The sequence below is a fragment of the Pygocentrus nattereri genome, chromosome 24, assembly GCF_015220715.1.
Source record: "Pygocentrus nattereri isolate fPygNat1 chromosome 24, fPygNat1.pri, whole genome shotgun sequence".
Classification (NCBI taxonomy): domain Eukaryota; kingdom Metazoa; phylum Chordata; class Actinopteri; order Characiformes; family Serrasalmidae; genus Pygocentrus; species Pygocentrus nattereri.
Window position 1 is genome coordinate 17,414,091 of NC_051234.1, and position 26,275 is coordinate 17,440,365.

General features: G+C 39.4%; 1 protein-coding gene across 3 annotated transcripts in view; it reads right to left on the minus strand.

Moving 5' to 3' along the window:
• Positions 1–26,275, minus strand: part of ncoa2 (nuclear receptor coactivator 2) — a 111,769-nt gene that overhangs the window by 77,915 nt on the left and 7,579 nt on the right. For all 3 annotated transcript variants that reach the window (XM_017696203.2, XM_017696201.2, XM_017696202.2), the window contains one exon: positions 3,983–4,067. The gene's annotated coding sequence lies outside the window, so the exon portion shown is untranslated. The remainder of the gene's footprint in view (positions 1–3,982; positions 4,068–26,275) is intronic.

The following is a 26,275-nucleotide window of genomic DNA, read 5'->3' on the forward strand; positions in this document are numbered from 1 at the left end:
TCAACGTGCCTAAAGAAGAGTCTAAGAGAAGCACACAGCCTTGAGATGTAAACAAGACAGACAGAGAGAGGGGGGAAAAAAAAGTGACTTTCTCTGAGTCGAACCTCGTCAGGAAACAACGTCAGACATCCCACAAAAACCACGCCAGCTCACACTTTCATTAATTTCTCTGCACAGCACAGCGCGGGCTTTCTAAAACACGCCGGATTATTACCATGATAGCCAGAGAACTTCACTGATTCCCACAGCACAGCACAAAGCAGAAGTGTAGTTTACAAACGAAAACATCAGTCAAGTTGAAGGAAAAGCTCAGCAACAAAAAAGGTCAAAAGGACAGAGAAAAGTCAGGGTTCAGCTCAGGCTACTACTGTTTATGCTATGCTTATGTATTTTAATCCTTGTTAACAGTGCATCACACAGCGTCATCAAGTCTATTAGAGATTAGTGAACAACTCCACATGGTTTGAGGCACGAAGCTGAAGCTGGCAGACAGGAAGGCGTTTTAATGGTGGGGTTTAATCTCGTATCTTCACAGCATAGACAATTGCCTTCAGATGACCCCAAAGATAAAAGTCTAAGGGGATCAGATTGGGAGACCTTGGGGGCCATTCAACTGGCCCACAATGACCAATCCAATTTGGAAGCTGGCACGTTCCCTGAATTTTTCCAGCAAGATGCTGCACCACCACATTATGGGTGTCAGGTCCGAGCATTCCTAGATGAACAGTTTCCTGGAAAGTGGATTGGTCGTCGTGGGCCAGCTGAATGGCCCCAAGGTCTCCTGTTCTGCCCCCTTAGACTTTTATCTTTGGGATCATCTGAAGGCAATTGTCTATGCTGTGAAGATATGAGATGTGCAGCAACTGAAACTACGGATACTGGAAGCCTGTGCTAGCATTTCTTCTGCGGTGTTGCTATCAGTGTGTGAAGAGTGGGAGAAGAGGGTTGCATTGACATTCCAACACAATGGGCAGCACTTTCAACACATTTTATAAGTGGTCAGAAACTTGTAAATAACTCATGAAAGAATAAAGTTACCTTAAAACCACACCATTGTTTTTCTTGTGAAGTTCACAATAAGTTTGATGTGTCACATGACCCTCTTCCCATTGAAAAAACTAAAGTTGGATCCAAAATGGCCGACTTCAAAATGGCCGCCATGGTCATCACCCATCTTGAAAAGTTTTCCCCCTCCCATATACTAATGTGCCCCAAACAGGAAGATAATATCACCAACCATTCCCATTTTATATGGGTGTATCCATATAAATGACCCACCCTGTGTATATACACTTTACATACTGAAAAATATCCTAAATTCAAGGTAATCGTTTAAAAAAAAAAAATAAAAAAAAAAAGTGTAAAAACAATATTAGACTGCTTTGGTGTTCAGAACTGGCCTACACACAGTCAAGCTTAAATCCGCATGAAAGCATGAAATGGTTCTACATAGAACCACTGCCTTTACTAAAGAACCCTTGAAGTACCAACTATTTAAATGTGTATAGTTCTAGCTCTTTATTTTCTTTATTCTGGACTTTTTTTTTTTACTATATTTTTATTAGTCATTTCAACAAGCAAAGATATTTAAGAAAACAAGCAAAATTATCTGCCAATATAGGAATTTTACTTGACAGTGACTTCAGAAAAAAATTGTCAAATTAAAAAAAAAAAAAATCTTAAGCTATAAAACATCTTGATATATATTATACACATTTAAGATAATTTTACTTGCCAAGATACCATTTTTTGCCACACCGCCAATGGTTTTACTATCGATTTACTGATGAAAGTAGTTGAATGCAGCTGTGCTGACCAGGACAGAAAACAGCATTTTAAATCACTTTTTAGGGCTGGGATATATGACAAAAAAATTGCAGCACAACAACAAACTTAATATCAATTAATAAAAGAAAAAAAACAATTGACTTTTATTGGATTTGTTTTAAAGGCTGATTTTTATTCCTGGGGGGGTTTATTGATGTTCTAATCCTTTATGGTTAGAACATTTCACCAAACAGTGAAACATTTCACAAATCTGTCCTGGGACAGTGGGAGATGGTTTCTGGTGAGCTGTTTTTACCAGCTGGAAAAGCACAGCTGCAATTTTGTTAATAATTATAATTTAAGAAAGACTATCTGGTTTGTCAAAAACGCCAGCTTAATACAAACAGCAAACATTAGCTGGCTCGGTATGTCAGTGATGGATCATACTGCCTTACTGCCATCACTCCTACCACATCCATGTCAGAGCTGATTACATATCAGACACCAGCTAGCAGACGACTGGATTCTTCTACTCTAGCTATCATAGTAGTTTGAGGGGTGAACTATAACATATCTGACACTTGTCATGTAAAAGCATTAACTGCAATGTGATTCTCTCACACTTAATAATAATAATAATAATAATAATAATAATAATAATAATAATAATAATAATAATATTATCAACAATGATATTATTATTATTATTATAAAAAATTATATCTATATAGCACCTTTCACAAACCCAAGGTCGCTTGACAAACAATGCCCCACTTTTAGGTAAAAGTGAAACAGGTTTAAACAAACTGCTTTTTTTCGTCTTGTGTGATCTACAGTAAAATCTTTGGGGCAGTCGTGGACTGGAGGTTAGGGATCTGGCCCTGTGACTGAAAGGTTGCTGGTTCGATCCCTGGGGCTGACAGTCGATGACTGGGTTGTCCTTGAGCAAGACACCTAACCCCCAACTGCTCCCCGGGTGCCGTGGATGGGGCTGCCCACCGCTCCGGGCAAGTGTGCTCACCACCCCCTAGTGTGTGGGTGGTGTTTCACTTCACGGATGGGTTAAATGCAGAGGTGATATTTCCCCGGTTGTGGGATCAAAAAAGTATCACATAACTTAACTTGACAGAGCCTAAAAACAGCTAGCCAGCGAAACTAGCGTTCTCCCACTCTCTAGTGCCACACATACAGCATCCTCAGTTCACTTTAGTTTAAATCAGTGCTTTCACTTCCGTTGCTTGAGAATGCACTAATGCTAAAATACGACTGGTCAAGCGCTGTAACAGAGCTTTATGTGTGAGATGATGATGTGATTTAACGCTGATAAAGCTTGTTAGGATGTTAAGATAGAAGTGATTTCGCTGGCCAGTACAGTTACGCCACTTATCTCATCACTCATACTTGGTCAAAGGAGAACACATCACCAGTCGCTCCACTCAAACAGGGAATATATAACTCCACGTCTTCTGAGGTAAATTTGCGACTCATTTCACTCCTTGATGGCAGCAGAATATATAAAAGGTAGCAGACCACAGCAGGTGCAATAAAATAGTGGGAGCAAAGCAGAGGCAGTAGACTATCGCAGGTGTGGTATAACAGTGGCAGCAGAATCAGACACTGCCTAAACCCAAAGGAACAAACCCTTAACAGGAACCAGTATTTTCAACAGAATGTGAGATTTCTGATTAGTTACTCCCACCCTGTGTTAGTGTAAACGTTCCAAAATTGTTTGGAGTCTAATTTCTTTACATTAATCCACACTAAGAGTAAAGAATATTTTTGTCCTCACCTACAAAATTAAAATTGAATTTGTAATGATTCAATCATGATAAAAACCCATCTAATGCACATCCTCCGATAAACAAAATCAAACCAGCACCTCCATCTTATTTAGAACCAAAACCACTTACACAAATCACGACTCACAACCACCGAAATCGTCATGAGGATTTTCAGAGGCAGGACAAGTAACAGAGTGCTTCCATCTCCCCCACGTTTTTCACCAATCAAACAACATTTATATGTACAAATTGGTGTTGCAGGGCAAAAATGAATGAGCCAAATGAAAGACGCGTCACAAAATCCCCAAACTCTGCAGCAAACTCGAGCAAACAGACTAGGAGCCTAAGAAGAAGTCAGCAACAGGAGCAGAAAAACATCTCTATGATAACAAGTTGTGTACTTAATCCTTGTTTAACCCTCATGTTGAGCTCACCTCTGCTTCAGTGGAGATGCAGCCTCAGGCCATTCCTGTAGCAGAGCAACCAGAGAGAACCTTCAGGCATCATAAGCTTCACTGTCTGCAAAAAAGAACAGAGACATATGTCAGAATTCGTCAATGATCTGGATGTTTCAGAGAGCATGCAGGAGTCCAACACTGGCTTGTTTGAGTCTCAATCTGAAGATCTAAAGCTGGCATTCATAAAGTGCATGGATTTACCAATGATGGACTTTTTTGCTCCTGGATCAATTTATTTAACATAGAATCACTCTAATAATTAATACTACAGTAAAATAACTACTACCCAAAAAAGTGAATTAATTGTTCAAGTACTTCAATTAAGTTTCACTAAAAAGAACAAAAAAATTAAATTGATGTAATGCAACATATGCAGTCATATGCAAAAGTTTTAGCACACTGATCATGTTTTATTGATTTTGTATGTGAAAATAAGCTAACACACCCTGTAGGGAGAGAACACATCTACAAATGTTTATCATTCTGTGGAGGATGTGGGGAAGAATATTGGAAACATGAAAAATAAATCAATACCTTCAGGAATAGTTCAAATGTCTAAACATCCTATATTTCATTTTCTTTCCGCTCATGTCTTTTTTTTTGGTGGTACAACATTTCCACCCACTGCAATAAGGTCATAAAACGGTGCAAATTGGACTGTTATTTATATTGGCCCAGGGTGAGGAGTTTACTGTCAGTGATGCACAGCCTGAGTGTCAGAAATAAACAGGAAAGAGCGCAAAACTGAAACTATAAACCACATTTGAACGACATCTGTATGTTTAGTGGGCACATATGGATTGAGACTGTGTTACACTACTGAAGTCCTGTGGGCTTCTGAATCTAAAGCCAGCTGTTTACAAACAGCTGTTCAACAAAACCAGCAACGCACAGTTCACTGAGGGCACATAAACAGTTAAATTCAAAAACCTGTAAAATTTCACTCAAGTTGAAAAATGTATGTTCTGCAACTGGCTTGAAACTTAGCCACAAGCGTCTCAACTATCTGAAACAAATTTCATTAAACAGTCCATCAAAACACTAACACAAACACATCAGGAATTTGGCTAACCAGTGTAGCAATGAAATGTGTCACATGCAACTTTCATTTTTAACTGCTTCACTGACCTGTCAAGTTGCACGGAAATTACGTTGGATGCAACTCACACCATGTATCAAAGTTTCACTGCGTAAAACCAGCCTAAAGCCCTATCACGACATGATTAACTGTGCATGCTGTTCTGGAGCAATTTCCTCTTTTAAATGTGCTACTCTGTGATTTCACTTCCTTCTGGAACAGCCATGTTGCTGGTTTGTGAGCTGGTTGCTTCTCTGAGAAATTTACAGGATAAATTACCTACAGTATTTCACTGAACTCTGAGCTGCTCTCATCATTTTAGTTATTTTAGTTACTTGAGGCAGCATTAGCAGCAGGGGGGAGAAAATGAAGACAAATCATAAAAGGGAGATGGAAGCTACAGGTATAAAGCATTACACACTATACTAAAAAGAATCACACACAACCATTAAGCTTTGAAGTGGAGCTGGAGCTGAACGGGCAAAGAGGAGATTCTACTAGTTCACCATATAAGGATCTATAGGCTGCCCTATAGCATCACACACTTTACTTTCTCATGCAGACCCGTCAGCCTGAACCAGCTGGAGCTGTGTTATATCAGCAGACCACACGGAGAGACAGAGTGTTCCCAGATCGGTCTGGAAATGCAGATATTCCACCTAATCACACCTAGCCGGCTCCAAACCCAGAACCCCATTCAGTTGCAATTATTTAGGAAACCATTAGTGTTGATTTATAGGAACCAATATTATTACTGTACCATCAGAAAACAGTATTACGTTCAGTGAAGGCCAAATATGAGCAATAAATATGGGGTCATTTCACTTCACAGGTTCACATTAATGACAGATTTTAATCACTCTCCTACACGAATGTGAGCCACCAAGTTAGAAAGATCAGAACAGAACAAAAAAAAAAAAAAAAAAAAAAAAATCAGAATTGAGCAATGAGGCCTGTAAAACAAACATAGCTTTAGTACGGTTTGTTAGACCAAGAACCTTGTCGTCCGAACTCTGAAGGGCACAAAATAAGCAGGCTGAGACCCCCGAGCAGGTCATACACACTGACTACAATACAGAAAAAGGACAGAATGAACCGCCCCTGAATAAGCTCTGAATCCGTTACTGAACAGATCATTTGTGTTTTAACACAAGGCTGAAGCTTGCTTGAAGTCATTACAAAGTAATCAATTTAGGCCGCATTGACGCAGCAGGTAAAAGAGGCCCAAATCTGATTTGGTCAACAAATTAAATTTTATTGTTGGGCTGCTCACAATATCTTTTAAATGGGACCTATATGCAACATTGGTGTGAACAGATCACGCTCCTAAACTGACCCACACGCGCAAAAGAACAATGCTTCACGTGGCACACTCATCTAGAAATAAGCAATTAACAAGGAGTCGGCAACAACCTCTTGAGCTTTCTGTTCCATCTTCACCAGCATCACAGATGCTAATAAGAAGTTCCACGTTTAAGCTCGCTGTAAAAAGGGCACATTATTTTGCCACAGCAACTTTCTTTAAATTTGGGTTTAAGACTTGGGTTTAAGACACTGCAGTCTGGTTCTCCTATAGCTGCTTTCTGCAATTTCTTTCAAAATCTCTCTCAACACAAAGGGGTTTGGATAAGGGTCTCCTAATTTTGGTTGTACAGATACATCACCCCAAATGCCATCTCAGCAGTGAGAAATGATGAATGTGGAGATGGACTGCTACATAAGTTGCATGAATTCTGATCTAGCAGTTCAGATGGAGTCACACCACTGCATATCAGATACACATTGGATTTCAGTACATATCGATGGGTCTCAAATTGGAATTGAAAATATCACACGTCATATATGAAGAAAAAGATAAGATTTAGGCCACTTTTACCTGCTGTGAGAACATATGCACATTTTAATGCACACATAAGTTAGATTATGTATTACGTACCAAGGATTTAAAGCTCTGTCAAAGCAGTAAGCCACTCAAGGCATTTATAGAGATTTAACCCTGCTTTGAGTCGTGCAAAACCAGGATAACACAGGGAATCTAATGGCTTACTGCTCTAATACAGTGGTCACCAATCCAGGTGCTGCAGATCTACTTTCCATGCAGAGTCTGGTCCAACCACTATCTGCCACACCTGTTCCAGCTAATTAACTTCCTCAGAAGTCCTTGGTTGGCTGGATCAAATGATTAGTGTTAGGTACAGAGGAGGCAGCATTTTTGATGCAGGCTGGAACGAAACTCTGCTGGAAAGTAGATGAAGTGGGTGACCACTGCTCTAATATCACAAGACGGATGAAACAAGGCATGAATAAAACTGACAAGACCAGATAGAACACAGAACAGCATGATTTAGAAGGTTCAAAACTTTTTTTTTTTAATAAACAGGGCCCATGCGCCACATTTCCAGCTTTCTTTTTTGCCGGCTTAATAACTTGTGGTTAATAACTAAGGGTATGATTCATAATCCAGGCTGCATTGTCGGAGAAGGTAAGGGAGGAAACAAGCAGAATCTGACTTCTAGGCAAAGAATTGCTTTTGATTGATCAGTGGTTAATCCTGGACCTGGAGATCCACCCTGGTCCTTAGAGAGGAGATAATCTGGAGCAGGTGTGGAAAACTGTGGTCTCAAGATGAAGGTGGACACACATTAATTTGATTAAAAAGCACTTTCACACCTATATTATCTGATGTGGCATTACTCTTCAGCTCATTTTGTTTTCACAGGTGTGAAAACTCAATCTGTACTCAGGTCCATACTAAACAATTAAATCATGGCCTGGGAAAAATCATTGGTCTCAGTCCACCAAGAAGTGAACCCTGCTTCATTCTGCTGCTGGTGGGAACCTACTTCTGTGATTATCCACACCAAATGAGGAAATTCAACATCAGAAGGATGCAGAATGCTTTCCTCTTCTCACAGCATGTCAGTGCTGTACTGTCTCCACAAGCCACCCGTTTTAAAGTGCGACTTCACAGACGCTTCTATTTTCCATGCAGCAAGAGCTGCTCCTAAGAATGGCAGAGTGATAAAATAATAAGCAAAAGCATTGCATTTGATTTTTGCACATGGATCATGGATATCAAGCAAGATTCATTAGTATTGCTTTGGTATTGTTCATATCCATATAGACATTAAGCATTTGGATTTTTTACCCCAAATAGTGGTGCATGTGAGAGTAACAGAGGGCTTTTATCGCTGACCAATAAACAAGCACCAATGCTAGTAATTTGGTGCACTTTACCCAAAGCAGTTCGAAACCAACTTAACCCAATAAAAAAAAAAGATACAATATCACAAAAACCCAAACTATGATACTGACTAGGTATTAAAACAGCGTTAGTCTCCAAAATGAATGCTGACCATCACACTGCTGCACCTCTACTGCAAATCAAGAGTGGCCTGAAACAGCTGACCACTTCAGTGTTTAGGGGAAGTCAGTTTCAAATACAACTCAATGCAGTTTCTACTAGAGAACCATAACCATAGCAGATATTGCATGTACAAACAGAAGCTAAAAACAGCAGCAATGCCTTTGAGAATACCAATCAGATTTGTTCAGGGAGGACAATCAAGAATTACACATTTACAGTGTTTTCAATTCTAAAACCAGCATAATGTTACTGGTTATATTCAGGCATTGCATCATTTAAACCAGCAGCCCTTCAAGGATAATTTGACCCATTTTCCAAAAATCCTCCACAGTAAAGTGGCTGGGATTTGAAACCAAGTCATTCAGATGGGTTTGATGTGAAATAGTTCATTGTCTAGACTCTACAACTACGATCCATGAGTCCATCATGGAGTCATGAGGCCTCCAACACAAATATAGCCATTTTATTTACTATCCAAAACCACCAGTAAACCTACATGCATCTTCTGAGTTGATGTAACGTTGTTGATGGTAAAATAGTAAAAAACTTGAAAATAAATTTTTCTTGGGGCACTATTTTGCCTCACAACACCCTGCATGTATCCTTTCACCATGAATGAGTTTTAAAGATATGAGCTAGACCAAAATTTTCTAAGAACCATTTCAAAACAATGTCTTGTATTCATAACCTTCTTAGTGGGATGGACTCAAGTGCACGCCAGAGTATATGTGTGGTGTTGAGCAGAAAATGCTCCAACACCACTCCATCCTGCAAGTCAAACAGGCCTCCTCCCCCCCAAACTGACCTCTGCATGACATGAGTAATGCAGCAGCGTGACTACAGTTCACACACAATGCTGCCCTACAGAACTGTTCAACAGACCTATACCGGAAATTCACTGACTGCAACAAAATACTACAGATATTACACAGAATAAGTGTTGTGTCATCCATTCTGCTGTGTGAATTATGAAGAAAGCATGTGCATTTGTTTACCCTCTGCAGGTTTTCTGGCTTGTGATTGGGCCACTGTTTTAAGCCTAAATCTTCTAAGAGGCAGTTTTTTTATTTAAAAGCACAACAGCAAAGAACTTAGTCTGGGTGGATAAAGCAGATAGTGCTACACTGATACCACAGGATTTTGGACTAATCCTAAAACTTTTAACATGTTAGAAAACCAGAAAGCTTTTTAAAGTAAATTTTCCCAGGTCAATAACTTTGTGACCTGATGTGGTAATAGGCTGTCATATTATCATGAAAATTTACCAGTCACACCTTCCATTTCTTTGCAGGGTTTAATAAAGAAGCATTTGGGCTATAAAATGTGTTTTCCCCCTGCATGTTCAGAAACAAGAACGGACCAAAACCAACTGAAACTTGTGGTTCTAGCTGGAACTGGTATAATAACCACAATTAACAATTTAATAATCTTTTTGTTCTTGTTTATTTCGTGTAAGTAAAAAGCATTGAGTTTGGCTAATTTTGGAGGTTACCTTGTTTGCTCCATTTGCTGATATAAAACGCTACACTTCATTACTCTGCGTATACACAAATGTCTGCATTTACACAGAATCAAGCATAGAATCTTCAGAAGCTTCACTGCTGCGTGTGAAATACTAGCAAAAACACTCGGTCTGTGGCTGCAAGCCTCCCGTGAGTGGATAAATCCGAGGTTTGCGAGCACTTTGAAAGAGTACTCAAGGAGAACTCAGTCAAAACTTGGCGAAGGACGTGTCTTCCGAAGACGTGAGTTAATTATCTACTACTGTCATCAATTTGATGCTGAATTCGCATTTGAGATCTAAACACTGAGAAAGACCTTTTTTTTTTTTTAGGCTGCGCGTGTGATGTTAATACATAAAGCCGTGACATGGGCCGAGAAACTCCGACCTGACACCGCTGACTTTTAAATGATTGGGAAGGTGATAGTTGAGAACTAATGATCATGTAATTCAGTAAACCAAAAAAAAAAGCTAACAAATATATAATTATATCAGCTGATATCGCTACTTGGAATTTTAAGGCCCTTGATATCTGCATCAGCCTCAAAATGTTCATAACTTGCGTGGGTTTAACACCCACTGGAACAATTAGATATCTGGATGTTTGAGAACTTCTTGTTTTGCCACATGTCTGTGTAAATTCATACACAACTTAACGTTTCACTGACAGCTGAATGACTGTCCTCACAGTTCATATGAAGCATTGAGTGCGCCATCTCATACGTTCATCATTAACGTGATATTAGGCTTTGCAGCGCCAATACTGCAGAGGGCTGTGATATTCGAATGAGCACCCTGACCAACCACTGTATTTGTTTACCGTGTAAACATCCTCACCAATTACAACTCTAAGAGCGTTTCTATGGGTGTCAGGATGAATCAGGATTTTCTTGTAATCGGGGTCGTTCATGAAAGTTTCTGATGATTAACTGTCACGTAATTAAATGTGATTTACAATTTCTTGTCCCCAATGTTCCCTGATGTGTCCTGGTGTGAATACTTTAACTGCTTTTTTATATACACATTTATTTGACTCAAGCCAATTCACATTCTGTATGTTGCAGCATAACATGACCGTGAAAATGAACACTTGTGGAAAATATTGCAGTCAGCTTAAATAACTGCATTTAGGTGAAAAGGCATAATTGTGACAGGCCTAGTCGCAATTCAAAATAATTCAGAATAACCTAAAGGGCCATATTATGCATTTTCTGGAATTTATTTATTTATTTGTTTATGTTTCTTAAAATGTTTGTGGGGTATCATGTGCAACAAATGGTTTTTTTCTTCCTCCTTTTAAGATTACTATATGTAAATGATCTCTGGGGCTAAACTGCTGTAGGCTGAATAGGTCAACACATACAGGAGTTGGTTCTTGTGACGTCACAGTACCACTGAAATGAAAACAGACTGTTTTGGCAGTTTAGTTTCCATCTGTAGACTGAATGGACAGAGGAGTGACTGTTTTGAAACAATGTTACATATGACTTTACTTTTCCATGACATGGGCAAATCAACATTCACGTCATTAATTCACTAATGTGGTTTTAACATATAATGCGAACTAATAGCCATACTGCAATACTACCATTACATTTATATCATCCCTTTAACTGTCAATAACACTCAGTTTCAGTGGAGCCGTTTGCCTTGAGAGAAAAAAAAAAAAAAAAAAAAACCCACACACACACACGCACACACACACACACACACACACACACACACACACACACACACACGCACACACACACACACACGCACACACACGCACACACACACACACACACACACACGCACACACACACACACACGCACACACACACACACACACACACACACACACACGCACACAGCCAGCCAGCGAAGTGACAAAGTGAAACAAGCTGAAATGTCGACACGAAACCCCCTCAAACGGCAGCAGCAGGACACTCATCCCTGAGCTATTAGGAAGAAAATTAGTTCGTTATTAAAACAGGGGAAAAAAGAAGAAGAAGAAAAAACACAGGAGGAGAAGATGACAATCATTCTCAGGTTGGCAATGAATTTAATCGTGTCCTACACGTCTTCAGGGCCCGCTCGTCCACCAGGGAGTCAGATCAGGCTTATTAGACAGTAACATGAAGTACGCCTTTTTAATTACGTTCTGAAAGTAATTAGCAAAAAAAAAAAAAAAAGAAAAAAAAAGGAGGCTTAAATCATCTCCCATTCCAGAATTAGCTTCCAAAAAAGCAGCAGTGGCAGCAGTGGCAGCAGTGGCAGCAGTATCTGAGCTGGCCAACAGAGAGAAAAAGATCCAAACTCTCTATAATGAACAAAAAGGGCCCGAACAGTATATTTCTCTTTTCTAATTCTTTTTATTTTGTAATACTTGTGTGATATCTTTAGCCCTTAGCTCACTAGATTTATGTTACTGTGCCTTTAAGACTGATGCATGTAAATAGGTTGTGTTCTGATTACCTTCCTTGTATTGTGCCTCATTTACAAAGCAGTTTAGGCTGAAACTCTCTCATAACTTCAGTGTGAGAAGGTGGGGTTGAGCTGCTGTACACTGAATAGTAAAACATAGGTAAATGTGTTTGTGAGGTCACAAAACAACAAAATAACATTTTTATAGAGCTACATTCTGTGATTTTTGAAGTATTATTATTATTAAATTCATCACCACATTGCACCGTTCTGTTCATACATGAAATAGTGCTGAGAAATACTTTCTGGTGAGAACAAGCTTCCTGTGTTTCTGTGCTGTCATTATAAGTAGTTAAATAGCATAATCTTTAAAAATCACAATAGAATCATATCATAATAGTATTGCATGGTGGGGCCTCACAGTGACTCACACGTTAGTTTCCACATATGGACGTACCGGGGGGCAAACAGTGCATTTTGAAACGAACATGTTTACATACATTAAACTTTGGTTTTCCATTTTATCAGCCCTTGAAAAGCTGCAGGAAGTCAGACAGCAGCCTGTGTAGGAAAGCAAAGGCTGAACAGCTCGAAAGACTCTAAAGCACTGCTCAGAATTACTCAGTAGGAACAGGCCTAAAACCGAAAGGACACTGAAAGGTCAGTGTTTATGATGACGAAGGGCTTTATGAAGTGAAGAGAGAAGAAAGTATGAAAATAAGCAAGTTGCTCAACATAATGTTACATCCGAGGACGCAGGACAACCAGAGATATTGATTTTTGCTTAAATAAACAAAAACACAGCTGCTAATTACTAATACTGCATGAAAAGAACATCCATTCGACTATCAGATGATCATTCGCACAGTGACAAAATACAGAGCAGGTTGCTTAGATTCTGAGCATTTTTCAAGGGAAAAAAAAAAAAAAAAAACCAGTATGTTCCCTCCAGCAGTTTCTAGACACCTGCTGCTTTAACTTTTCCTATTTATATGAGAAAACAAGGAATCTTATTTTGGAGAATCATTTTTCAATCCACTGCTATAACACGGTTCCACCCCTTTAAAGCTCTCCTTGGCTTCAGGAATGTCCTTCACACAATTATACACAAATAAGGACAATGCCACACAAACTCCAACATTTCCCCATCTACAAAAGTATTAGTTAAACCTGCTGGCTAGAACTCATCAATATCAGTCTTACACCCACAGTATGACATTTAGATATCAGGTTTGGAGGCTTCATGATGATATGCTATATGAATTAACACCAAAATCAGGACATTAGTACCACAACCAGAACATCAGCAGCATAGTCAGCAAATCAGTTCACAATCAATACATTTGTATCAGAATTAGTACAACAGCAACAAAACCAGTACATAAGCAACACAATCAGTAGAGTACATTAGTACCACACTCTGTACATAAGCACCATAACAATCCGGACAATATATTAGACGCACAAATCAGTACAAAAGCTCTGCAAACAGTTCAGTACATTATAGAGGTTTGACGGTACATCTATTCATTCCCAAACCCTCATGGTCTGGACGTTACGGTTTGTTGCAAGCGGTCATATGGAGAATATGCTCTATATATGAAGATCAATGAACATAATGAGGAACCAAATTTTACAAGCACGTGTTCCACCCAGAAACCTTCAGCTGGAGAGGGGTCTTCCCGAGCTGGAGAGGGGTCTTCCCGTGTGGTGGCTATTACGGATGCCTTTGCTCGGCAGTGTAAATACAAACGCGATAGCGCAAAATGGCGCACACTCACAGATAGTGTAACTCGCTATATAGCCAAAGAGATACTGCCGTTAAATACGGTCGAAAAGCAAACCTTTATAAACTTTTTGTGAATTTGTGATTCGTATCACTGTGATTTATAGCATATACATATATGATCAGATAAGAGAGACTCCAAGTACCTTTGTGTTATGTTCAGAGTTTTAAAAAGTTGAATTAATATAAATGTTACTTTAATATTTATGTTGTTACTTAATGTTGCAATGCCATTCTTTTGCACTTTTTGTTAAAGAGTTTTTGTTATAAAAGGTCTGTTTAATATTTTGTGCAATTTTCTCAGAATCCACAGAGCCCAAGTGTGGTTGTATTTCATTTGTTTTATTTACAAACCGGATTCCAAAAAAGTTGGGACACTAAACAAATTGTAAATAAAAACTGAATGCAATAATGTGGAGATGGCAAATGTCAATATTTTATTCAAAATAAAACACAAATCACAGATCAAAAGTTTAAACTGAGAGAATGTATCAATTTAAGGGAAAAATATGTTGTTTCAAAATTTCATGGCGTCAACAAATCCCAAAAAAGTTGGGACAAGGCCATTTTCACCACTGTGTGGCATCCCCCCTTCTTCTTACAACACTCAACAGACGTCTGGGGACAGAGGAGACCAGTTTCTCAAGTTTAGAAATAGGAATGCTCTCCCATTCAAGTCTAATACAGGCCTCTAACTGTTCAATCGTCTTGGGCCTTCTTTGTCGCACCTTCCTCTTTATGATGCGCCAAATGTTCTCTATAGGTGAAAGATCTGGACTGCAGGCTGGCCGTTTCAGTACCCGGATCCTTCTCCTACGTAGCCATGATGTTGTGATTGCTGCAGAATGTGGTCTGGCATTATCTTGTTGAAAAATGCAGGGTCTTCCCTGAAAGAGATGACATCTAGATGGGAGCATATGTTGTTCTAGAACCTGAACATAGTTCTCAGCATTAATGGTGCCTTTCCAGACATGCAAGCTGCCCATGCCACAAGCAGTCATGCAACCCCATACCATCAGTGACGCAGGATTCTGAACGGAGCGTTGATAACAACTTGTGGAGCTTGCTTAGAAATGGCTTCCTCTTTGCACTGTAGAGTTTCAGCTGGCAATGGCGGATGGCACGGTGGATTGTGTTCACTGACAATGCTTTCTGGAAGTATTCCTGAGCCCATTCTGTTATTTCCTTGACAGTGGCATTCCTGTTTGAGGTGCAGTGACGTTTAAGGGCCCGGAGATCACGAGCATCCAGTACAGTTTTACGGCCTTGACCCTTACGCACAGCGATTGTTCCAGATTCTCTGAATCTTTTGATGATGTTATGCACGGTTGATGATGATGATGATAACTTAAAAGTCTTTGCTATTTTACGCTGGGTAACACCATTCTGGTATTGCTGCACATCTTTCTGCACAACAATGGTGGAATTGGTGATCCTCTTACCATCTTGACTTCTGAGAGACACTGACACTCTGAGAAGCTCTTTTTATACCCAATCATTTTGTCAATTGAGCTAATTAGTGTTAATTGGTCTTCCAGCTGTTCGTTATATGCTCAATTTCCTTTTTCCAGCCACTTCTTGCTACTTGTCCCAACTTTTTTGGGATTTGTTGACACTGTGAAATTTTGATTCAACATACTCAGTACTCAGTGCTCATACTCAATTTACTCAGATTAAACTTTTGATCTTTCATCTATGTTCTATTACGAATAAAATATTGACATCATTGCATTCAGTTTTTATTCACAATTTGTTTAGTGTCCCAACTTTTTTGGAATCCGGTTTGTATTTGGGATATTAAAATATTTTCATATTGGAAGCCAAATGTCTGTTCTTAATAATACAAAAGCTCATTTCAGGTTAACATGGTGTAATTGTATTATTATGCTACTATATTATTATTATTGTGGCACATTGTCTTAAAGCTCCTTTGGGGAGCCCAGAGGCAAGAAAAAAAATTCTATAATGGCACTTTAAAATGACAATATTATCGTTTGTGAAAATGTTGTTATCGTGACAGGCCTAACCACAGCAGCTTCAAAACTTCTGTGTGTTTGAACAGTAAGCAAGAGGTGAGGAAGGCAGCTATCGAGGTAAATAAAGAGAGCCAGGAGAGAGAGAGAGAGAGAGAGAGAGAGAGAGAGAGAGAGAGAGAGAGAGAGAGAGAGAGAGAGAGAGAGAGAGAGAGAGAGAGAGAGAGAGAGAGAGTGAGTGAGTGAGTGAGTGAGTGAGTGAGTGAGTGAGTGAGTGAGTGAGTGAGTGAGTGAGTGAGTGAGTGAGTGAGTGAGAGAGAGAGAGTGAGAGAGAGTGAGAGAGTGTGAGAGAGAGTGTGTGAGAGAGTGTGTGAGAGAGAGAGAGAGTGTGAGAGAGAGTGTGAGAGAGAGTGTGAGTGAGAGAGTGAGTGAGAGAGTGAGTGAGAGAGAGAGAGAGTGAGAGAGAGAGAGTGAGAGAGAGAGAGTGAGAGAGAGAGAGTGAGAGAGAGAGAGTGAGAGAGAGGACCCCACACACAAGCTGAAATTAAATGAATGAAACGAGACTTATCCCGAGCCACAGCTTGCAATATTTTTGCATCTGTGAAGAAATCCAGCACAAAGCTGTTTCCTCTGCTCCTATGAACAAAATCACAAGTTAAGTTAAACTTTCTCCGCACAAGTTAACATGACTACAAATAATCCACACTACTGGCTGTACCAACTACCTCAGGGGGGACTAGAAGACACTATGTGGAATAAACTGTAACGCTCACTATTGTCCGTTCACAACAAATGAAAAGAAACCTAATCTTAAGCATTTGGCAGTTTTTGTTGTACCTATTTATCCCATTAGAGTGTAAAAACGTGACAAAATCAGCACAACAGCAACACAACCAGTGCAATACAAAACTACTGCAATCAGTACAAAATTATAGCAGCATAATTTAAACTTTGAAAAGTTTTGAAAGTTTAGCCTGTTTTTATACTCTTTTTATAACAGCAAAAACATGTCCAAACTTTCTGAACATGCCACGGCATGACAAAGTGCACTGACGATAAATAAAAATGTATGTGACGCCCTCATTTTATATTAGGAAACAATTGCCTTATGTTGAGTTTAAGAAATCAACCGTCAATACATGACTTACACTTTCCCTGCATTGGCCTCAGTCTCATTCAGTAAAGTTATATAAACTATCATGTATACAAACCAACACGTTTCACAGGTTCAGCAGCTTTCAGATCTTCAGATAAACTCACTCAACAGACCAGAGACAGGACACCACTAATCCCTCCAACTCTCTCTCCCTGTGTGTGTCAGATTGCCACTGAAGGCCAACACCAGTTAATCACACCTCTATGGGGCTGAAGATCAGACACAGATTTCTTTTCTCCTTCCGTATTGACCATAAGGAGCCCGTCAGTGAAGTTCAACACCAGTACGACCTTCTGTTTTTTTTCCACCACTGACCTACTCACCTTTAGATTAAATTAGCAACTCAGAGCAGTATGGTCACAACCAAAGAGAGAGGCAGTGATATACAGGCAGTGCTTCACAACCAGACTAATTAATAAATACAAACAAAAACAGATTAATTAGGTATGCTGAACCAACAAGCTAATCAGGAGGCATCAAACTGCTCAATTACACCTCGGCTTGAACACGTTCTGTACTTACTCACCTGAGATAGAGGCATGATACCTAGCCAACAACACTGCAGCTCAACATGAACACTCAGCATAGTGTGCTTATAATGATAGTTAATCCCAAATCCAGTATACTGCAAACATACTGCAAACATACTGCAAACATACTGCAAACATACTGCAACTCATGTTTGCTGTCTGAAGTGAGCTTCTTTAGTTTTAGCACAGGACCTATAAAGCTAATGCAGCTAAGAAGTAATGCAGAAGTAAAGAGTTCATCTAGAGCCATAGCATATGCATTTGTTTATTTATCGATACTAAAACCATTATTATTGTTAACATTAATACATGTAAAAACAGTATTAGCAGTAGTACCACCACCACCACCAACAAATCTCAACTGTAATGTCTATTTGCATAAGTGAGAGGCTTTAAGTTATGACTGATCTTCATTAGAGTGTATGCGCCAGTTTAAATTCTTACATAACTCTGATCTTGTGACTGTATGTCCAAACAAGGAAACACTTTCTGCTGTATATACTCGGCTGACTGACACGCTGAAGAATAAGGGGGAAAAACAACACTTAAAAGCAACACTTAAAGCTGCTGTAGTGCTACAAACAAACAAACAAACACACGAAGGAAATAGAGACGTCACAAGTTTGTTTGACGGAAATCAATTAATTTAAACACAGCACAGCAAGCCAATGAACTACTTACTAGAACACATTCTGTTCAGAGAGGGACGCTGGTTCTCCAACGTGGTTCTTTTAAACAGAACCTGTAGCACCTTGATTACAAATATAATCAATAGTGAGAGTCAATAATTTATTATTATTATTATTATTATTATTATTATTATTATTATTATTATTATCATTATTAATGATAATACTACTATTATAAAGGTGATCAATTTAATTTCAACAATAATAATGATAACGAGAACAACACTGAGTATTTTCCGTGTGTAACAAGTCTAGGAATTACACAATTATTAATACAAAAAGATTAATAATTACTTGATTACTAATATAATCATCAGAAAGCCCAACCACCAATTGATGATAATAATAATAATAATAATAATAATAATAATAATAATAATAATAATAATAATATTATTATTATACATAAAACAGTCAACACATGTAACCACTCAATGGTCTTTACAATAAAACGGGGAGTTCAACAAATTAAGTCAAATAAGAGAGTGTAAGATTTGAAGTAAAGATCACAGAAGAGAAGCAATCCCTTATTATGTAATACAGTCTGAACATTGGAAAATCCTCCAAAACACAGGTTTACAGTTACTCCGGACTAATTTCCTGTCTAATAAACCACGTATATCAGCATTTCATCTCCACTCGTGCAGAAGAACTTCCACATGTCTCACTCTTCCCCCACCCCAACGTGTCCTTCCAGATGGAAGCCCAAGCCGACACTCTGGATCACTGCCATGTCGGCCAAGCTAACTGAAGGAGCTTTGTGTTCTTTAGCCTCTTCGGTATTGCAATATTTTTAGTATTTATGTCAAATATAGGGAGGAAATTCTGGCCTGGTATCCTGCTGGACAGGTCTTCAGGGACTGAACGAAGGGAAAAGGTTCCCCCAGTTCCTCTCGGAAGCATTTTCCATGGTAGAGAACAGGTCTAGCACACAGGCCACTGTCTGCAAATCCTGCATTACCTGATTAGGAGCACTGCTTATTCTCCAGTGGGCCACATAATTGGACGAGACAGCAAGAAGAGAAGGGTTTGAGGAGCCTCTGTAAGCATAGGGGCCTTACGTTAGCAAAAGACTCTGTCAGCGCCCTGCCAGCGGACATCACGGCCATGAAATTACATTACAGCATCCAGCTGTCAAACACCATGATTATCCAAAATTAGAGCTCTGGCCACTGCAGCTTAGGCTTTTCAAAACAAACTGAACCGTTGTGACTATCTGCAGACCGTTTACTGTAAGATGACTCCAGAAATAAAAATAAATGTCACATAATATTAGGTGGGAAGGACTAAACTTACAGAGCCAGCGCTGACAGTTTTTCAGCAGATTTTCAGCTCAGAATTAGCATGAAACTTTAGCCCTCTAATGGTCATATGCATGTGACAATAAAGATTTTAAAAGAACTCTACAAACTAGAGGCAGCAGTCAAGAAGACATACAACAAACAGCACTGCAAACTTATTAAATGAATGAACTGTTTCACAGGAAGTTGTTATTCAGTGACTGAGCACATCACTGTCGTGATCATCAGTAGTTCTGTTTTCCTGTTAAAAAGTTAGGGTTTTTTTTTATTATATTGCACCAAAAATAAAAGTCTTTTAAAATAGCATTATACAGTAATAAGATCATCTTGCTTTGCATTCAAAAAGCTGCACATACATGTGCTTGCTCCTGCTGGTGTGGGCTCAAGACAGATTCTTCTTTGTAAAAGAGAGTAAAGCTTGCTAATAGCACTCCCTTGTGGAGAAACTTCAGACTTCCACAGATGCATGAGTGAGCAGCAAGTTCCAAATCCACACCCACATGCTTCACACCAAGGTCGCTCTCTTTCATAACAGTGAAGTAGCTTAGGTCCCTATGGACTGGCCCGAGAACCACTGATACACACAGTATTATTTTTCCATTAACGGGGCAAAATAGCATTTGAAAAATGTTCAATTTCCATTCAAATAACATTCATCTAATAAAGAGCTCCACTGTTTTAAACAAAAACCTGCCAATATCGATTGTAGTGGGTTCCAATAGGGCATCTCTAGAAATCCAGGTATGTATGTCTGCAGCTTGGAGAACCAGTGGGCGTAACATTCTGGCAGAGACACTGTCAATCATTTCTTGCATCAGCCAATCATATAACAGATGACTGTCAAACAAAACTTGCACTGGCCAATCACCAGTGTGAATGACCTGTCTCTCATTTTATGCATCAGACAATGGTTTGAAGCAAAGTGCAAAAAAGGCATTACATGCTGCTCAGGCATGCGGAAGTGGAACTGGGAAGATAGTCTGAAGTTACCTTAAATGTCACCTAATTTCTTATTTCAGATAAATTGTTATAACCATTGTTTCACTTGTGTGTACGTATTTTAATTTTTATATTTATATTTATATATAAAAAAATAGGCGGCACGGTGGCATGGTGGGTAGCGCTATCGCCTCACAGTGAGGAGAGCCTGGGTTCGATTCCCCGGCCGGGCGGCCAGGGTCCTCTCTGTGTGGAGTTTGCATGTTCTCCCCGTGTCTGCGTGGGTTTCCTCCGGGTTCCTCCCACAGTTCAAAGACATGCAGTCAGGCCAATTGGACATGCTGAATTGCCCCTAGGTGTGAGTGTGTGAGTGACTGTCTGTGTCTGTCTGTCTGCCCTGCGATGGACTGGCGACCCGTCCAGGGTGTATCCTGCCTTCCGCCCGAAGACTGCTGGGATAGGCTCCAGCATCCCCTGCGACCCTGACGGAGAAGCGGCTTAGAAAATGGATGGATGGATGGATATATAAACATAAAATACGTACACACAAGTGGAACAATGTTTTTTTACAATTTGAACACAATTCCTCTATTATATATATATATATATATATATATATATATATATATATATATATATATATATATATATATATACACATACATACACACACACACACACACACACAGCTAACCCAAATCATCTCACTCCCTCACACACACAGGTTGATAACGATTGGATCCTGCACCTTCAGCTCTGTGTTCAGCACCAGGGACAGCACACTGAACATGTCAAATAGCTGTGCATCACACGCAACGTCGCCATTTGTTGTTGCAACTTTGTGTTGATAACTTTTGAACCACAAGAGATATTGCAAATCTGATTGCGGCAATCAATTTCTGAGACAATTCTGTCCTTAGAGATATCGCTTAATCCATTTCTAGTCTATAACACGGCCAAATACATTTAATGTACCTACCTTTTGAAAAAAAGCCATAGAACCCATTAAAAGTGTCCTGGTGGTTTTCAGTTGCTAATGGTGTTCTGGGTTGATATTACAGTGTAAGGGATTCAAATCATTCAGTCAGGTGTTCTGGGACTGATTCCATATACAGTTGTTCGTTTCCTAATGGTCTCTAATGGCAATCATCGAGCCAATTCCCATTAGGAAGCAAAACAATCAGGTTTTATTCCTAACGGTTGTAATCATCTTCAGCGTGGCTTTCATGAGTTTCAGCAGTGGCCTGTTCATGTGAATGAAACCGACATTGTTTTATCGTTGTGGGTTTCTTTTGAAAGTTTCCACATTAAACTACATTATAATTAGTCTGACAACGTTAATATACATTCAGTGTGACTCAGTGTGCCCAGCAATACGTAGTTCACCGTTTCTCCTTCATAAAACAATTGACAGATTCCCGCCACCAGTTCCCTCCCCTTTAGGCATCCGGTCTAGTTCTCTGTCAGTTTTCCTTCACCTTTCAAGCACCATCAATCTTGTCAATCATACGCGATTACAATCACCCCATTAGCCAGCTGAAGGTTTCATTACAGAGAGAGCATAATCAGTCCTGTATAATTGGATTTAGTGCAGCACAGAGTGCTGTATATAAGTGATTGCATTCAAAGTTTCTGGTAGTATTGTTTTTTTACCTTTTAATACCCTCACTCAAATTCAATGTTTTGTTGTCTGTCCAAGTGAAAACACATTCTCCGCAGTGAATGTATGCATTCCACTTTCTCTACACTAATATACTGCATATTTCTTTGCTGAGCATAACAAAAAAAAGTGCCATAATTTATGAACAGGCCACATTTTAGGGTTCTTTTTTTGTTGTTGTTAAATTCAAGAGTTTACCAGTAACTGTGTATCCTGTGCAGAGGATTAACTCATTCACTTAGGAAATCTACAAAAACATGGAATTTAACCAGGGGTGCTCAAACTTTTGCATATGGCTGTATATCCCACAGTTGCACTTCTGACATTCCAATGCATTTTTGGAATCGTCATGTTTAAATCCTGAGAAATTCCACACTTCCACGCTCCTCAAGAGCTTGACACAGACCCACATGCTTGCAGTCTTAACGAGGGCTTGCTAAATTTGGAAACATGTCACTTAAGTGTGCACCTAAGCAAGACCACAAATCACAAATGTGGACTTCAGGACAGAGACTGTCTTCCTGCCGCTCCCCCAATTCCCTCTGTTTGCCTGGTGACTGCTGGTTCTTGTGGCTCTTTAACCCCCTGTCCCCCAACAAGCACTGCAAGGAAGAGCAATTAGCCGTGCAGCCCAATTTATAGTGCAGGCTAGATGACAGTGCGGCAGTCTACAGGAACCACTTTGCTGATAAACATCATCCAGAGAAACAGGTTTTAGCAGAGAAACTTAACAAGAAAACAAGAATTTTAGCTTTTAAAAGGGCATCCCATCAACTTTTCAAAACTGCTGCATAATAAAGGTTAAGATGAAAAAGCTATTCAGCGTGTTATGGTGACTGATATGTGAGACACTTAAGTTGCGATAGTTTTAAGAATTTCAATATTTCTAAATCCATTGATGGCAGGGGGGTACATGCAAATACAGTTTTTTGCAGATTTATCACTATTTTACCATCATCATCACTATTATATAAAAACTCAGAAGACATGTGTAGGTCCACTGGTGGTTTTGGATAGTAAATAAATACATCACAACCCCTGGTTTCCACCACCACCACTGTGAAGAAAAGTCTCTACTACGATCAGCTTTTAGCTTTACCAGCCAATAGCCGATACTGATCGAGGGCAGGGCTGGACTGTTAAGGCCTTTTCACGTTAAATATGACTTTTTATGAAAAAAACAAATGCAATTTTAACGAGTAGGACCTTCACACCAAGTTCAAAGCATTTTTCTGTCTAAAGAATCTGAAAAGTTTCTTCTTTAAAGCACTGCAACTAAGTGGTGCCAACACTGGATACATCCAATTCTACCAAAAAAAAAAAAAAAAAAAAAAAAAAAAAAAAAAAAGACAACATGGGGAATCCCACTGCCTCTTACAAGATCTGGTTGAAGCTGCATGATGAGCGACTTTGCAGGTATTTCCATAGGCCAGCAGGGGAATTCAAGGTTCTGCTTCTTTTTCTTCTCATTAAAATGGAGCAATTGAGTTACATAGAGTTGCTGTAACACACACCGTCAGCCCTAACTAACTCCTAACGCTCGTCTGCCATATGTTGTTTTTAACCTCCACATTTTTATAGTCAGCGTTTGTTTGTCATATAAGCTTCTGTGTTCTGCCACCATCCTGACACACATTTGTTTGGGCTGCAATCATAAGAACAGAGCCTGATTGATCAGCCTGAATTTTACAGGTACTACATAGACGTGTCTTAGCAAGTTGCTGCGTTCTACAATGTCACGACAATTCATAGCATAATGTGTGGAGCTGCAACAGCGACAGCCAAGCCTGATCAAGCTGAATCATACTGATAGCATGCCTTCTTCTGGTCAACTGTATATGAGCAGCACTATTTATATAATATACAGTACATTATTACAATAAAAATAAACATGATCTTGTCCAGCCCCAGCTAAGCACACTATGTATAACTGATAAATAAAATATTAATACATTAATAAACTTTACAGCCTCTAATGTCAGCATTGATAAGACACAAAATACTCTTCAGACCCTAGATATATGAACAGACAGATGGAGTATCTACCACCTGAGAATCTACCAACAAGAAATGGATCAAATTTGGAAGGGAACATTCACACTGAACCAATCAATGAAGAAAGCTGATAAAATCAGTCACGCTAATGTAAAGTCAGTTATTAGAAAACTAAACAGAAACAATACAAAACTAGAACATGTGGGTGTGGGTGCTATGTTTTCACACGCCTCCAACGTCCCCAAAATCTATACATAATTATACGTTTCAGAAGAAATACAGAATGATCATATATGAAACAAAAAAGAACCAAAAGTAAAGCTTCATTAGAACGAGGAACTAAGGAACATCAAATGAAGGCTGTAAATCTGACTCACCACTACAACCAGGGATTCCGAAAGTGAAAGTGGAAGGAAAGTTGAAGTTGCTGGGAGTCTTGGTGGTCTTTTTATGCAGATATATGGGCATATATAGGCAATTGCCCACAGTTTGACTTTGGACTACCACGTGGCCTCGTGTTCCACCTCCTTTATGAAGTGAAAGAGAAGAAATGTCGAGTCTAATGGGAGCTCAACCCCCAGTTCACCTCGGCTTCACCTGCCCTGCACTCGGCTTTCCGTATAACGCAGAATTTCCTTCAGTTCCTCAGCCCCCAATCTGCCCACCACCAAGACAGAGAGGTTTCCTGAAATGGTGCCAATACTCACTCAATGCCAAAGAGATCACACGCCTGGTCGACTGCCAAAAACAGACTCTGATTCAAGCAGAAAATCCACCACTGCAGTGAGGAACACCACCAGACACCGGAGCTGCAGACTCACAGCTCAGAGCAGCGTGCCCACTCAGCACACCGGACCCCATCACCACTGAGACCGAAATCACAAAGAACTGACCACTTTAAAAGGAAAATATTATTATATCATTCATATAATTACCTCATCATTTTAAATACAGCCAATCAGCCAAGACATCTTTGTTCACCATAGTAGTGGACAAAAGCACCCAAAGCAGAGTAGAGTTGTTCAGTAATCTCTAATAGACTTTATAATGTAGATTCTGAGACTGTTGTCTGGAAATATCGACTAAAACAGGGACGAGCAATATGAATATATTCATCGTTATTGAGAAATTAACACGCCTTTTTGAGTAAATGATGAATATGGTCAGTACCTGAACACAACTGGGCATTTCATTATACACAAAGAACAATCAGTTCTGTTTAATTAAACACAATGCAGTGCAATATGTGAAGCACTGATTTAGACATGCGGTGAGCACAGTGCTAGTTGGTGGGGTATAAGCTTCCACTGCGAGTTTGCGACATCAGCCTCGTCATTTGTGTTTAAATACATTAGCCAAAAAAATTTGTTTTAAACTCTATTGCCACCAGCAGTGTCTTTACGCCCCCAGACCTCTATTTAATATATTTAAAATGCACTAATATATTTCAATTATAACCTAAAGACCAGAGTGAGAATGGCCCGTGAAACATGTTCACCCTACAGCGAGGTGTCTGCACAGAAGGTATGTGTGTATAGTGAGAGATTTATTATATATAAAGAGTGGTTCATTCCACCACTGTGGAGGCATGTAGAATAAACCTCTCTCTCTCAGCTCATAGGTCTCCACCACTCAGCACACTTGTCAGGGCACTGCTACTGTCACAGCTCACTGCCTAACCAGGTGCTCTACAGCACAAACTCTAGGTTGATAAATTGAATTTTTACACATAAAATATCAACTCACCAAAACATTTAAGCTTTACAGCCTCTACAATGAATTATTTCACATCCAAACCCTCTGAATGCCTTTGTTTACATCTCAACCACTGATTTATGCAGAAAGTCTGATAAACTTCCCTTTAACCTTAACATGCATGTAACATAAT